We start from the raw sequence: 12,769 nt of genomic DNA, 5'->3' as shown, positions 1-12,769 counted from the left end.
ATTGGATGGATGGATGGATGGATGGATGGATGGATGGATGGATGGATGGATGGATGGATGGATGGATGGATGGATGGATGGATGGATGATAACATAACAGTTTCCCAGTTTGCCTCATTCCATTTTAAATGAGCTTTGGTCCAGAGAAGACAGTATGTCGTCAGGGGTGATGGTTTTGGAGCAGAACCCAGTGGTGCAGGCAGGACTCAGACTCAAGGAGTAAAATAAGAAACACTTTTAATAATACAAAATCAAGAGTTGCTGTGGCAGCAAAACTTACATTCAGTAGGAGACACATAGAAAACTCAAAGAGGCACTAAGGAAAACACCAGGGACTCAGGAGGGAAACCAAACGATGCCCAGACCACGAGTAACACAAAGACACAGACTTATATACAATGACTGACGAGACATAATAACATCTGTAAGGGACGCAGCTGAAACCGATCAGGACCAACAACAGGGAGACACTCAGGAGTACAGATAAGGAAGGCCCAGCAGAGGGCGCCGTCCTTACAAATCTGGCTTCTTTGCATGATAGAGATTTAAGCAGGAATATGGACATTTTGGTGAATTATGTTTACAGACAATGACTTGTGGAAGTTTCCTGCTCCCATGTTCAGAACAGAAACAGACCTGGTTTAATGCAGTGGCCCCTGAGGGCTCAAAGATCCCAACTATCCAATACTGACTTTCATACTATGATCTCAGATTCCTGCAAATACTTAAAATATTCAATGAGATTATGAACTGGAGATGATGAAGATTCAAAGTAATCTCAATATTCTGATGAATTTGTTCCATTATGTTAAAACTCAGTTTTACACAGACCAGTGAACCTCTGCCCATTTTTACTTCTTAATGATTCAACCCACGAGATGCTCCACAACTTTGTTGGTGTTGAAGTTGTAACTATAAACATAGTTTTCAAGTAAAATATTTATTTTTTTATTAATGATATTAATAATAAATATTAATGATTAAAAATAAATAAATAAAAGTTACATACTGTGGGATGGACCTTTACAAGAGATCCTTCCTGTCTACAGCATCAGCATCTATAACATCTCTTAATGAAATGAGGATAATGAGTTACAACAACAAATAATTTCCCTCTGGGATTAATAAAGTATTTTTGAATTGAATTGAATATTCCAGTACAGTTTGTGTTATAATTGTTTTAAAAGGCCAAAACATCTTTGTTTGTCTTCCTGACTCATGTTGGAACTCATTTATCTTCTCAGAGTTTAAAGATATAAATCAGAATAAAATCTAAAGTGAATCAGTTTTAGTTTAGTTCAGAGAAACAACTTTTAACCAGAAGTGGAACAAGTGTGTGTGTGTGTGTGTGTGTGTGTGTGTGTGTGTGTGTGTTTAAGGGGGGTTATTTCACATTTTCAGGATTTATTTTTGTTTTATGAAATGTAAAATTAGTGTTTCATGTTACTAAATAATCATTGTGTTGTCTTGTTTTAAAGGCTGGTCCTGAAGATGTTGTTCCGTACGCCTCCGTCAGTTACAACGAGAAAACCAACAGGAAGACGGAGGTAAGACCTCTGATTTAACATGTGAGCCTCCAGAAATCCAAAAATAAACTGATTTATTTTATTGTTATTTTTCTCAAGATTACAGATGCTCATTATTCAGACTGAGAGACCACGCATGAATTAATGTCTGACATTGTTATAATAAGTGTTCTGTCAGTGTTTGCTTCTTCTTGTATGGACCAGATTGAATGTTGTGTTGTGTAACTGTGATGCTCCTCCTTGAATCACCTCCTTGTTGTGGTGGAGGAGTTTATGCCCACGAATGATCCTAGGAGCGATGCTGTCGGGGCAGATGTAATTGCTCCCAGTAGGGTGTCCCATGTTGGACTGGTCCTAGGTGACAGGTCAGACAAAGAGCGATTCAACACACTTGTAGGTTACAAAACCAGTAAAACAACAAGGATCCCAATGTCTCTTGCACAGATGTGGATTACCAGGGCCCCACCATGGAGCCAGGCCTGAGGGAGGGGCTCGTGGGTGATCACCTGGTGACTGGATTTCCACCCACGGGGCCAGGTCAGGCTCAGCACATTTGCCTTCCTGTGGGTCCACCACCTACAGGAGGAGCCATATGAGTTGGTGCATGACTCCATGGGCAGTGGACTAAGGTGGGACCTTGGTGTTCTGATCCTGGCTTACCAAAACTGGTCTTTGGACATGGAAGGTGACCTCTCTGGTGAGGAAGGAGCTTGTGCATGAGGTTTGTGGTACTGACTAGATATAGTTGAACTCAACTCGACACACAACGTGGGCTCTGGAACAGATCTCCTTCAGAGGCGCTGAACTTTATTCCAGTCTGGAGTTGCCCATGGTGAGAGGCATCAAGATGGTGAGCATCTACTCTTAACCTCCCGACTTGGTGTCTGTGTGTTGGAGTTTTCTCCGGTTGATGAGAGGGTGGCTTCGCTGCACCTTCAGGTGGGGACGGACTCTGAGGGTGCTGGAAGGTGCTGCAGTTTGGGACTCCTTTATTCTGCTGGGGGACTTCAATGCTCATGTGGGTAACAACAGGGTGACATGGAGGGGTGATTAGGAGGAACGACCTCTCTGATCTGAACCTGAGCTGTGTTTTGTTGTTGAACTTTAGTGCATGTGATGGTTTGTCCATCACAAACACCATGTTCAAACATATGGGTGTCCATAAGTGCATGAGACACCAGGACACCTTTGTAGTCGTGTCTTTTGATTTGCAGCAAATTGTCTTGGACATCCAGATGAAGAGAGGAGCTGAGCTGTGCACATGTCTGGTTCACATTACTGGCAGTACGTCAGATCTCTTCAGGGTTGGAGCTGAACTCTGCCTGGGCTGCCCGTCGTCACAGATTCTGTTCAGATCTTTCATGAACAGAATTTCTCGGTGTAGTCAGGGGGTGGAGGGAGTCTGATTTGGTGGCCTCAGGATTCCATCTCTGCTATTTGCAGATGACGTGGTCCTTTTGGCGCCATCGTGCTGCGATCTTCAGTTCTCACTGGAGCGGTTCACAGCTGAGCGTGAACTGGGATGAGAATCAGCATCTCCAAATCTGAGGTCATGGTCCTCAGTCAGGAAAGAGTGGATTGGAGTGGAACAAGCAGAAGATGATGGTTGGATGGATGAAAGAGTAACTGTTAATATTTGTTGTTTTAAACCACCAGGTCCTGGGTAAAAGTGATGATGAAGATGATAAAGTGATCTACAGCTTTCTTCAAGCTCCTTCCTCCTCTGATCCCAACATCCACTACACTTCTGTCAACAAACCAAATAAATAACAGTTCAAATATTTAAAGCAGATAACTGATGTAGATTTTGAAAGTTTGCCAAATGTAGCAAACTTGATTATTTTCAATTCCAGTGTAAATGATCATGTGACATTTGAGATGATTGTTTTCATCCAGAGGAGGGAGCTGTAGGTTTTATTTTGAACGATGATTAAGGACAAAGATTTCTGTATTTGATCACTGGAGTTTAGTTGAACATGATCTAATGATGCAGTTGGACAATAAATAAATATTTAGGACTTTGACTCAGTCAAATCTGACTGTGTGTCTGATTCTGTGATAAAATGATGGAGGGAAAGAGCTTTAGAGTCACAGACAGACACTTGATATAATTAATATTGCATTTTGTTTTTATTGTTGGAGACTGAGGTTCAAATCCTGTCAGCGTTAATTATTTAGGATTTTTTAAACAAATCCTATTCAAACATGAAACCAGATGTAGACATTTACAAAACTATTACTTTAAAGATTTTGTCCAGTTTTAGCCTCAACGTTTGTTCAACCCAACATGAGCTCCTGGTTAACGTCAATAAAATCAGCTTCATGGGATTTATATTACAACTTTTTGAAATGCCTTATGAAAGAGTAGAAAGTCCAACAAAATGTTTAAATTAAATTGTGTTTCTAACTGAGAGAATGATTTTATTTGGTTTAAAATTACTTTACTTTTTAATTTTTCACTGCTTTGAGTTTTTGTGCATTTCTTTGAATAGACCATAATATCAGCAGGTATTTTAAATGGTGCATGGCTTAAATCTTTTACTTATGTTAAATTTTATATTTAGTACAAACTCAAGTGTATAATGTGTTTATGTTTGTACTTGTTCAGTATTTTACAGAAACATCCAATAAAATCAAATCATTTATCTGAAGTCTGGCGTGATGAAGTCGTTAATTATCAGAGTTTACTCAAAATAATATTTTTTTAATCTTCAGATGGATTCTGATTCTTCAATCTTCTCTTCGTTTGAGTCTGATTCAGGGAATTAGATTTTTAAAAAAGGATGAAGATTGCTAAAAATTAGAGATATCAGCAATCATACATATTTTTATTATTATTTGTTTTAACTAGTGTTTATTCTTTGTTGTACTTTGCTAAATAAATTCAAACTATGTCGTTTAGTCCAGCAGCACGGTGGCACAGTGGACAGAGCTGTTGCCTCTCAGCAAGAAGATTGCTAGTTCAAATCCTGGCCCTCGACCTTTCTGGGTGGAGTTTGCATGTTCTCTCCGTGCTGCGTGGGTTTTCACCGGGTACTCCGGTTTCCTCCCACAGACCAAAAACATGCATGTTAATCTGATTGGTAACTCTAAATTGTCCCTAGGTGAGAGAGAGAGTGAATGGTTGTTTGTCTCTATGTGTCCCTGTGATGGACTGGATACCTGTCCAGGGTGTCCCCACCCACCTCTCACACAGAGACTGCTGGACATAGGCCCCAGTGACCCCCACTACCTGAACAGGAAGAACCAGGTAAAAGAGAATGGATGGATGGATGGATGGATGGATGGATGGATGGATGGATGGATGGATGGATGGATGGATGGATCTAAAAATCTGGCGTTCAGCACGATTAAAACGTACGCTGCAGCCATCTCTTCCTGTCACGAAGGTTTCGGGGGCAGAACAGCTTTTAATCACCCGCTGATGGAGCGGTTTCCAAAAGGCGTACAGAGACGCAGGCCTGTTTCACGCCCACTTGCTCCACAGTGGGATTTAACGCTGTTTCTGCGAGCCCTGATTAAAGCTCCATTGAGCCACTGAATCAGGTTCCAATTAAATTCTTGTCTCTTAAAACAGCCCTGCTGCTGGCTTTAACATCCGCTAAGAGGGTGAGTGATTTATCTGCCCTCTCTGTCGCTCCGTCATGTCTCAGAATTCAGGCTGACGGCAGCTCAGCTGATTTAAGACCAAACCCAGCGTTCATGCCTAAAAACATCACGAGCTCGTTTAAATCAAGAGCGATATCGTTGGAGGGTTTTTTCCCTCCCCCCCCCACAAATCAGAAGAAGAAGCATTTTTCCATCTTCTCTGTCCTGTGCGGGCGTTGACGTGCTACATAGCATGCACGGCCGCAATGCGTCAGACTCAACACCTGTTTGTGCATTATAGAGATGCATCTGCAGGTTGCCCGTTATCCACCCAGCTCCTGTCACACTGGCTGTGTGAGGCCATTTCTGAAGCCTACAGAGCATCAGATTTAGAGCCTCCTGACAACCTCAAGCACACTCGACCAGGGGTATCGCATCTTCGACTGCTCTGCATAATGGTATGACAATGCAGGACATTTGCACTGCGGCCGCGTGGTCAACACCCTGCTCATTTATTCGCTCTTATCTAGGTGATGTGACGGCCCGTTCCATGACACATTCTGTCCTTAGTGTTTTAACAGAATGAATATTGTTGTTTCATGGAACCTTGTTTAAACTCACATCTGACTGCATGCATTTACACTGTGAGATGTGTTATCAGTCACAGGTTGTGACTGTTGTTCTTGTTCTATTGTCACTAATCAGTTCATGACTATTGTTACCAATCAGTTCATTTGATTAATAATCAGTTCACTTGTTATTATTAATCTGTTCATATTGCTCAGCCGTGGATCTGTTTGGTTCACAACCTTTTTTCAGCATCTTCCTTTTCCCCGTTGAAAGCTTTTCCGGGGCGTTCATGCACTCAGAATGCATAACTTCACAGTACGCGTCTGTGCATGGTACGCATAATTACGCATTGCGTAATTACGCACGTGGAGGGCTGCGTGACAAGACATTTTTTTGGCAAGCTGGCGCTTCATACGGTGTTTGAATGGACCCAGTGAGGCGAGGACTACATCTACTTCACCCTTAACCCACTAGCGACAGCCTTAAAGGGCGAAGCCTATACGAAATAGAACGTTGGTTACGTACTGTAACCCCAGATTCTATGAGTATAGGCGTAGCCCTTTAAGCGTCGGGCCTCACTGGCTCCTAAATGGCTGAAGAAAAAGCTATTTGGGAGCCGATTACCCGCTCTTAACGTAATTTATATGACTGGGTGGGGCCCACACAACAGGTGGGCGTGGACTAAACTTTTCAGTGTAATGCGTTGCATGATGGGATAAAACCCACTAGCGACAGCTCTTAAAGGGCTACGCCTATAGTCAAAGAATCTGGGGTTACAGTACGTAACCAACGTTTTCTCCAGGTACTCCAGTTTCCTCCCACAGACCAAAAACATGCATGTTAGGCTGATTGGTAACTCTAAATTGTCTCTAGGTGTGAGTGAGAGAATGAACCGTTGTTTACCTTGTTTGTATGTGTCCCTGTGATGGATTGGAGACCTGTCCAAGGTGTCCCCCGCCTCTTGCATTGTGGCAGCTGGACATGGGCACCAGCAACCGATATGACCCAAAAAGGAAGAAGCGGGTTAAAGATAATGGATGGATGTTATAAAACTGACTTTTAATTATTAACATTGACAAAGTTCAGTAAACAGTCAGTAAACATAAAATACTGAAACAAAGAAATTGAAGCTTTTTTTTTTTAGGGGGGGTGGGGAGTAGAAGATTTTCCATTTTAAGGCAGCAACACATCTGAAAGTTGTAACAAAGTCATGTTTCCCTCTGTGAGGCCTCACGTCTTCTTTTAACAACGTCTGAACTGAGACCAGTTGGAGGTTTTAAAGGAGAATGTTGTCTCATCCTTGTCTGATAACAGATTCTAGTGGTTCCAACAGTTCTGGGTCTTTGTTGGACTTTTTGCTTCATGATGTTTCAAATGTTTTCCATCTGAGAGGTCTGAACTTCAGACAGGTCAGTTCAGCACTCAGACTCTCTTGTTATGAAGCCATGCGGTTGTAATGGGGAGCCGTATCCTTCATACAACAAAAAGACATCGTCTTGATCGAAACATTATGTTCTAAAACATGCATAAACTGCTCTCCATACATTATGCCTTACATATGTAAAACGTCCATGCCAAAGGCAGTATGCACTCTAATACCATCTAAGAAGCAGAGTTCTGAACCATGTAGCATCTGTAGTTTCTAAAACTTTCAATGTTGGATCTGTCTGACAATAGAAGTTTCCCAGTTTGTCTCATTCCATTTTAAATGAACTTTGGTCCAAAGAAGACTGTATACATCTAACTTATTTGCATGATAGAGCTTTAAGCAGGCTTATGGATGCTTTGGTGAATTATATTTACAGACAATGATTTGTGGAAGTGTTCCTGAGGCCCATGCAGTGATGTGCAGAACAGAACCAGACCTGTTTTTAATGCAGTGGCCCCCGAGGGCCCAAAGATCATGACCATCCAATACTGACTTTCAGCTTTGTCCTTTGAGCTCAAAGATTTCTGCAGATTCTTGAAATCTGTTGATGAGATTATGAACTGGAGAAGATGGAGATTCAAAGTCATCTCACATTTCTGGTGAATTTGTTCCAATGTTTTCCAACAACTTTGTTTGTATTTGTGTTATAATTGATTGAAAAAGACCAAAACGTCTTTGTTTGTCTTCCTGACTCATGCTGGAACTCATTTCTCTATTCAGAGTTTTAAGATATAAATCAGAATAAAAGCTGAAGTGAAAAATAAAACTTATAACCAGAAGTAGAATAGCCAGCTGCTGTTTGTGTTTATGCTTCTATCAGTTAAACCAAGAAAACCAACAGGAAGACTGAGGTAAGACCTCTGATTTAACATGCGAGCCTCCAGAAATCCAATAAAACAGATTTATTTGTGGTTATTTTTCCTCAAGATTACAGATGTTCATTATTCTGACTGACACACCATCCCTCAATTCGTGTTTTAATTTTTCTACGTTAATATTAATTAGTATTAGCACTTATTTTGTGTGTTTTGTCAATGTTTGCCTCTTCTTGTATTGACCAGATTTAATGTTGTGTAACTGTGATGCTCCTCCTTGAATTGTCTCCTTGTCATGGTGGTGGAGTTTGTGCACCTGAATTACTCTAGGAGCGATGCTGTCGGGGCAGTTGTAATTGCCCCTGGTAGGTTGTCCCAAGGTAGACTGGTCCTAGGTGACAGGCCAGACGAAGAGCGATTCAACACACTTGTATGTTCCAAAACCAGTAAAACAAACAAGGAACTTGGTGTCCCTTGCCTGGACGTGGATTACCGGGGCCCCATCCTGGAGCCAGGCCTGGTGGAGGTGCTCGTCGGCAAGCTCCTTCTACCCAGGGGGACTTGTCGGGTTCAGCCCAAATGAGCAACGTGTGTTTGCCTTCCTGTGGGCCCACCACCTGCAGGAGGGCCATATGAGTCGGGTGCATGACTCATATGTCTCTTAGTATCAATCAGAAAGATCTTCAACTCACACATCTGGGAGAGCTTTAAATATATTCCAGCTGAGGTGGGGGACATGAAGTCTGAGTGGGCCATGTTCTGTGCCTCAGTTGTTGAGGTGGCTGCCTTGAGCTGTGGCCTCAAGGTTGTCGGTGCTTCTTGTGGTGGCCATCCTCGAACTCGGTGATGGACACCCCGGGTTAGGGAGGCTGTCAAGCTGAAGGAGTCCTATCAAGACTTGTTGGCTGGTGGGACTCAAAAGACAGCTGAGGAGTACCGGAGGGCCAAGTGGGCCACAGACTCTCAGATGTGGGAGGAGTTGGGTGAGGTCTTAGACTTTGATCGACTCTGAGGAGATTCTGGCAAACCATCAGGTGGCTGAGGAGGGGGAAGTGATGCTTTACAAGCTTCTGTTCAGTGAAGCTGAGGTGCTTTTGACTTCAACCAGTGATGTCAGGACGTGGAAGGAATACTTCTTGGACCTTCTCAATCCCATCGGCACATCTTTTATGGAGGAAACTGGGTCGGGGGACTTCGGGGTTGGTCTGTCCATAACCGTGGCTGAAGCCGCTGAGGTAGTTAAAAAAAAAAACAACTATGTGGCGGCAGGGCTCCAGGGTTGGATGAGATTTGCTCTGATTTCTTTAAGGCTCTGGATGTTGTTGGGTTATCTTGGTGGACATGCATTTGCAACATTGTGTGGACATCAGGGGCAGTTCCACTAAACTGGCAGACTGGGGTGATGTTTCCCTTCCTCAAAAATGGGGACTGGAGGATGTCCTTCAATTGTAGGGGTACATTTGAGATGATCGTTTTTGTCCAGAGGAGAGCGCTGTAGGTTTTATTTTGATGTTTAAGGACAAATTTAGGTATTTGATCACTGGAGTTTAGTTGAACATGATCTAATGATGTAATTGGACAATAAATACATATTTAGGACTTGGACTCAGTCATAGACTGGGGTTCAAATTCTGTCAAGGTTGTTTGATGCGCTGAACCTCTTAAAGGTCCCTAAGATCAGGTTTAAAACTCGAGATGACCCATCTTCTCAGGCCATAGTCCCCCAGCTGTGGAATGCCCTGCCCATCTCTTCATGTGACCGTCTCTGTTGATTCCTTTAAAAAGCAGCTAAGACACTTTTATTCAGACAAGACTTTAGTTAAATGTTTTATTTACTGTTTCAATCAGCAGTCATCGTTTCATTTTAAGCCTGTATTTTGTATTTCTGTAAAGCACTTTGTGATTCTATCTATGAAAAGTGCTATATAAATAAAGTTTACTTACTTTTAGGATAAAAAAAATAATATACAAACATGAAACTAAATGTAGAACTTTACAAAACAGAGATAAAGTACTTACAGCAGCATTTTTCTCCGCTGCTCCTCTTTTAGTCTGAATTTGAAAACGCAACAAAGAAGGTGAGGAAGCATCTTTTAAACAACTAGCAATATATTAAACCTCTCAGGATTCTCCAAAATTATTTACTTTGTACACTTTTCTTCTTTAAACATCAAAGTATGAGTTTAGAAGCTGCTCTTCCTCCTCAGCCCTGCTGTCTGTTGGCCAAACTCATCACAAGGTGAACTTCTACCATCTGACCACCAGATGGCGCTAATTGACCAAATAAAATATGTAAAACAGTTCTCTGCAGATATTTGGCATTTATTCTTCAGGAAACTGACATCATTGGGACATATGTAAAGAAGTTATTTTCTGATATATTGTACTTAACTGAATATCGTTTTCTGTGTTAAATAAATTTAATTTCCTGTTTTTGTCGGTGCAATATCTTCACTGCTTCCAGCATTAAAACAGCGTGTATAAAGTTAACCCTGTGCCGAGACGACTTCTGTTGTGACTTGGAGCTATATAAATAAACTGAACTGAATTAACGTGTCCTCTTGGTTTCAGTTTAAAAGGCAACATAAGTATCGCAACTATTTATTTGATGAAACACCTATTTCTTCAAAACGTTTGAGCCTAAAGTTGATTCCATGCAACAGATTTAAAGTGATCTTAGCGTCTTCTAAAGAGTCCAGATAAAACACAAAGAAGGTTGATAGCCAGTACTTTACTGTCACTTTTATTTTATTATTCATTTCTTTGTCAAATTTTACCAAACAGTAAAGCATATTGTTATACCTTGCATTAGATGTTTGTGAAACACTGCAATAAAACGTAAAGTGTGCGACAACTTTCCACGAGAGTGACGTGACGGAGGTGGAGAACAAGATGCAGCAGCCGCCTGCACCTCCGTCACAACAACCGGGGTTCAAAATGAAAAAGAACAAACGCTCGATCTGTGGAAAACTGTGTAAACAACAAGAGGTTCACGTGGAGACACAAGAAGGTGAAAGGTGAGTGAATGAAGTCTGTTCTACAGAGCAGGTGTCCACATGAAGCCGTGTGTAAAAACATCCAGACTGCTCAACTCCAGCTTTAACTAATAAAAACATTTTTCCCTCTGATGATGATGATGAAACTACAGAAATCATTTTGTCACGGAGCTGATTTAGTCGTTTTCTAAAGGTGATTCAGATCCTTCAACTGATTCATATCAGTCTGGAAAACTAAAAACGGAATAATATAGTATACATTTCCATAGAATTACAAGATGACATAAAACAAAAAGGTCTTTAACGAGCTTAAAGTGCTGGTTTTACAAACGCATCATTTCTCCATCAGTGATCTAAAGGTGGGAGCTCACCGGGCTGCGACGAGTTCAACAACAACGAGGTCGTCTCCAAAAGGTTTGAAATTTTTCCACGTGATTCTCAACTTCCTCCCGTGGGAACACGTCGCACGAGTTTTGAACAAGGTCCAAAAATCTGTGCATCTTTTCTCTCTGGCCACGGAATCATCTCGTCAACCACCTCCCATCTGATGACCAGGACGATCATACGTCATGATTATTAAACAGCTGGTGCAGATGTGTCCAGCTTCACTCTCTACAGGTCAAGGTGGGAACAAAACAAGCCGAGCGGAACAAAAAAAAAAAACGTGCACGGTCAAGAACGCAGCAAGCCGTGCACACACAAACAGGTCACGATTTTAACACCCAGAGCTCAACAGTCGCAGACTCTCAGTTAAATATTCAATTATAAAACAGAAAATTCACTTTTCTCAGTTTTGTCTTTTCCCCAGCTCGTCTCCATCTTTACTGCTCCGCTCCGTTTAACCGACATCTCATTCGATTAGCAACGGAGAGCAGAGGGTAGTGTTCGAATATTTTTAAATGGCTCAGAACGAAAACGGCTAAAATATTTAACTCTGCTGGGACGAGTTTCAGAGAAAAGAACACACCCAGTTTTCACCAGCTTCATGTGGACTCGTCCTGAATCAGTGCAAAACAAGTCGGAAAAGAAAAAGCACTTTGCGTGAACGGATGGAGTTTTTCTGCAGCAGCAGCAGCTTTTACGTGAAACTTTTCAAACATCTTCTCGTCCTGGGTTCGGCAGCCTCTTCACACTCTCCATCAGTCCGTGTTCAGAGGAGACCAGCACCTTCAGCCTCTGGCCTTAGGTTCAACATCTGAGCCATCCTGCAAAGTTCCCAGTCAGGAACTGGAAGTGGGCTGGTGGAGTTCAAAGTTCAGCGTCCTGGTCTTCTGCAGATTTCAGTGCAAAGTCGTAAGAAAAGTTTCTTAAATGCATCGAAGGAGTCGTAACAAAGTGCTTGAGCTCACAAAGAACTTTGTTTAAATTCTTAGTAACAAAACTAGAATCTGAGTTAAAATAGAAATATACATTTACAATATATTCTGTACATTTACACAAGGGCTTTAAAAAAAGTCAAACATGGCCGCCGTTTCAAACAGGAACAAATCGCTGCAGAACATAAACATGAGACCGCGGCTGCGCTGCCGCTCCAACAAACGCACCAGTCGTCTCATTCGGTAACAAAAACACACAAACGCTCATCTGGACACACATCTGGAAACAAGGAGCCGACGTGCACGGCATGTCAGTCAGGTTTCAAGCAGCAACGCAGCGTGTCCAAGTGCTCACACGTGCAGGCAGCATGTGAAGGAAACTGTACCACAGAGCAGAAAACACACAGAGAATCGCAGCGTTCGAGTCCAAACTGTGATCATCATCGATTATCGATTCGTTTTTATAGAAACCACAGATTCTGTGAAGGTCGTCTCCAGGTTCTGAAGGTCGTCTCCAGGTTCTGAAGGT

The sequence above is a fragment of the Nematolebias whitei genome, chromosome 12 (genome assembly GCF_014905685.2).
Source record: "Nematolebias whitei isolate Nwh7 chromosome 12, NemWhi1, whole genome shotgun sequence".
NCBI lineage: Eukaryota > Metazoa > Chordata > Actinopteri > Cyprinodontiformes > Rivulidae > Nematolebias > Nematolebias whitei.
This window is presented reverse-complemented; position numbering follows the sequence as displayed.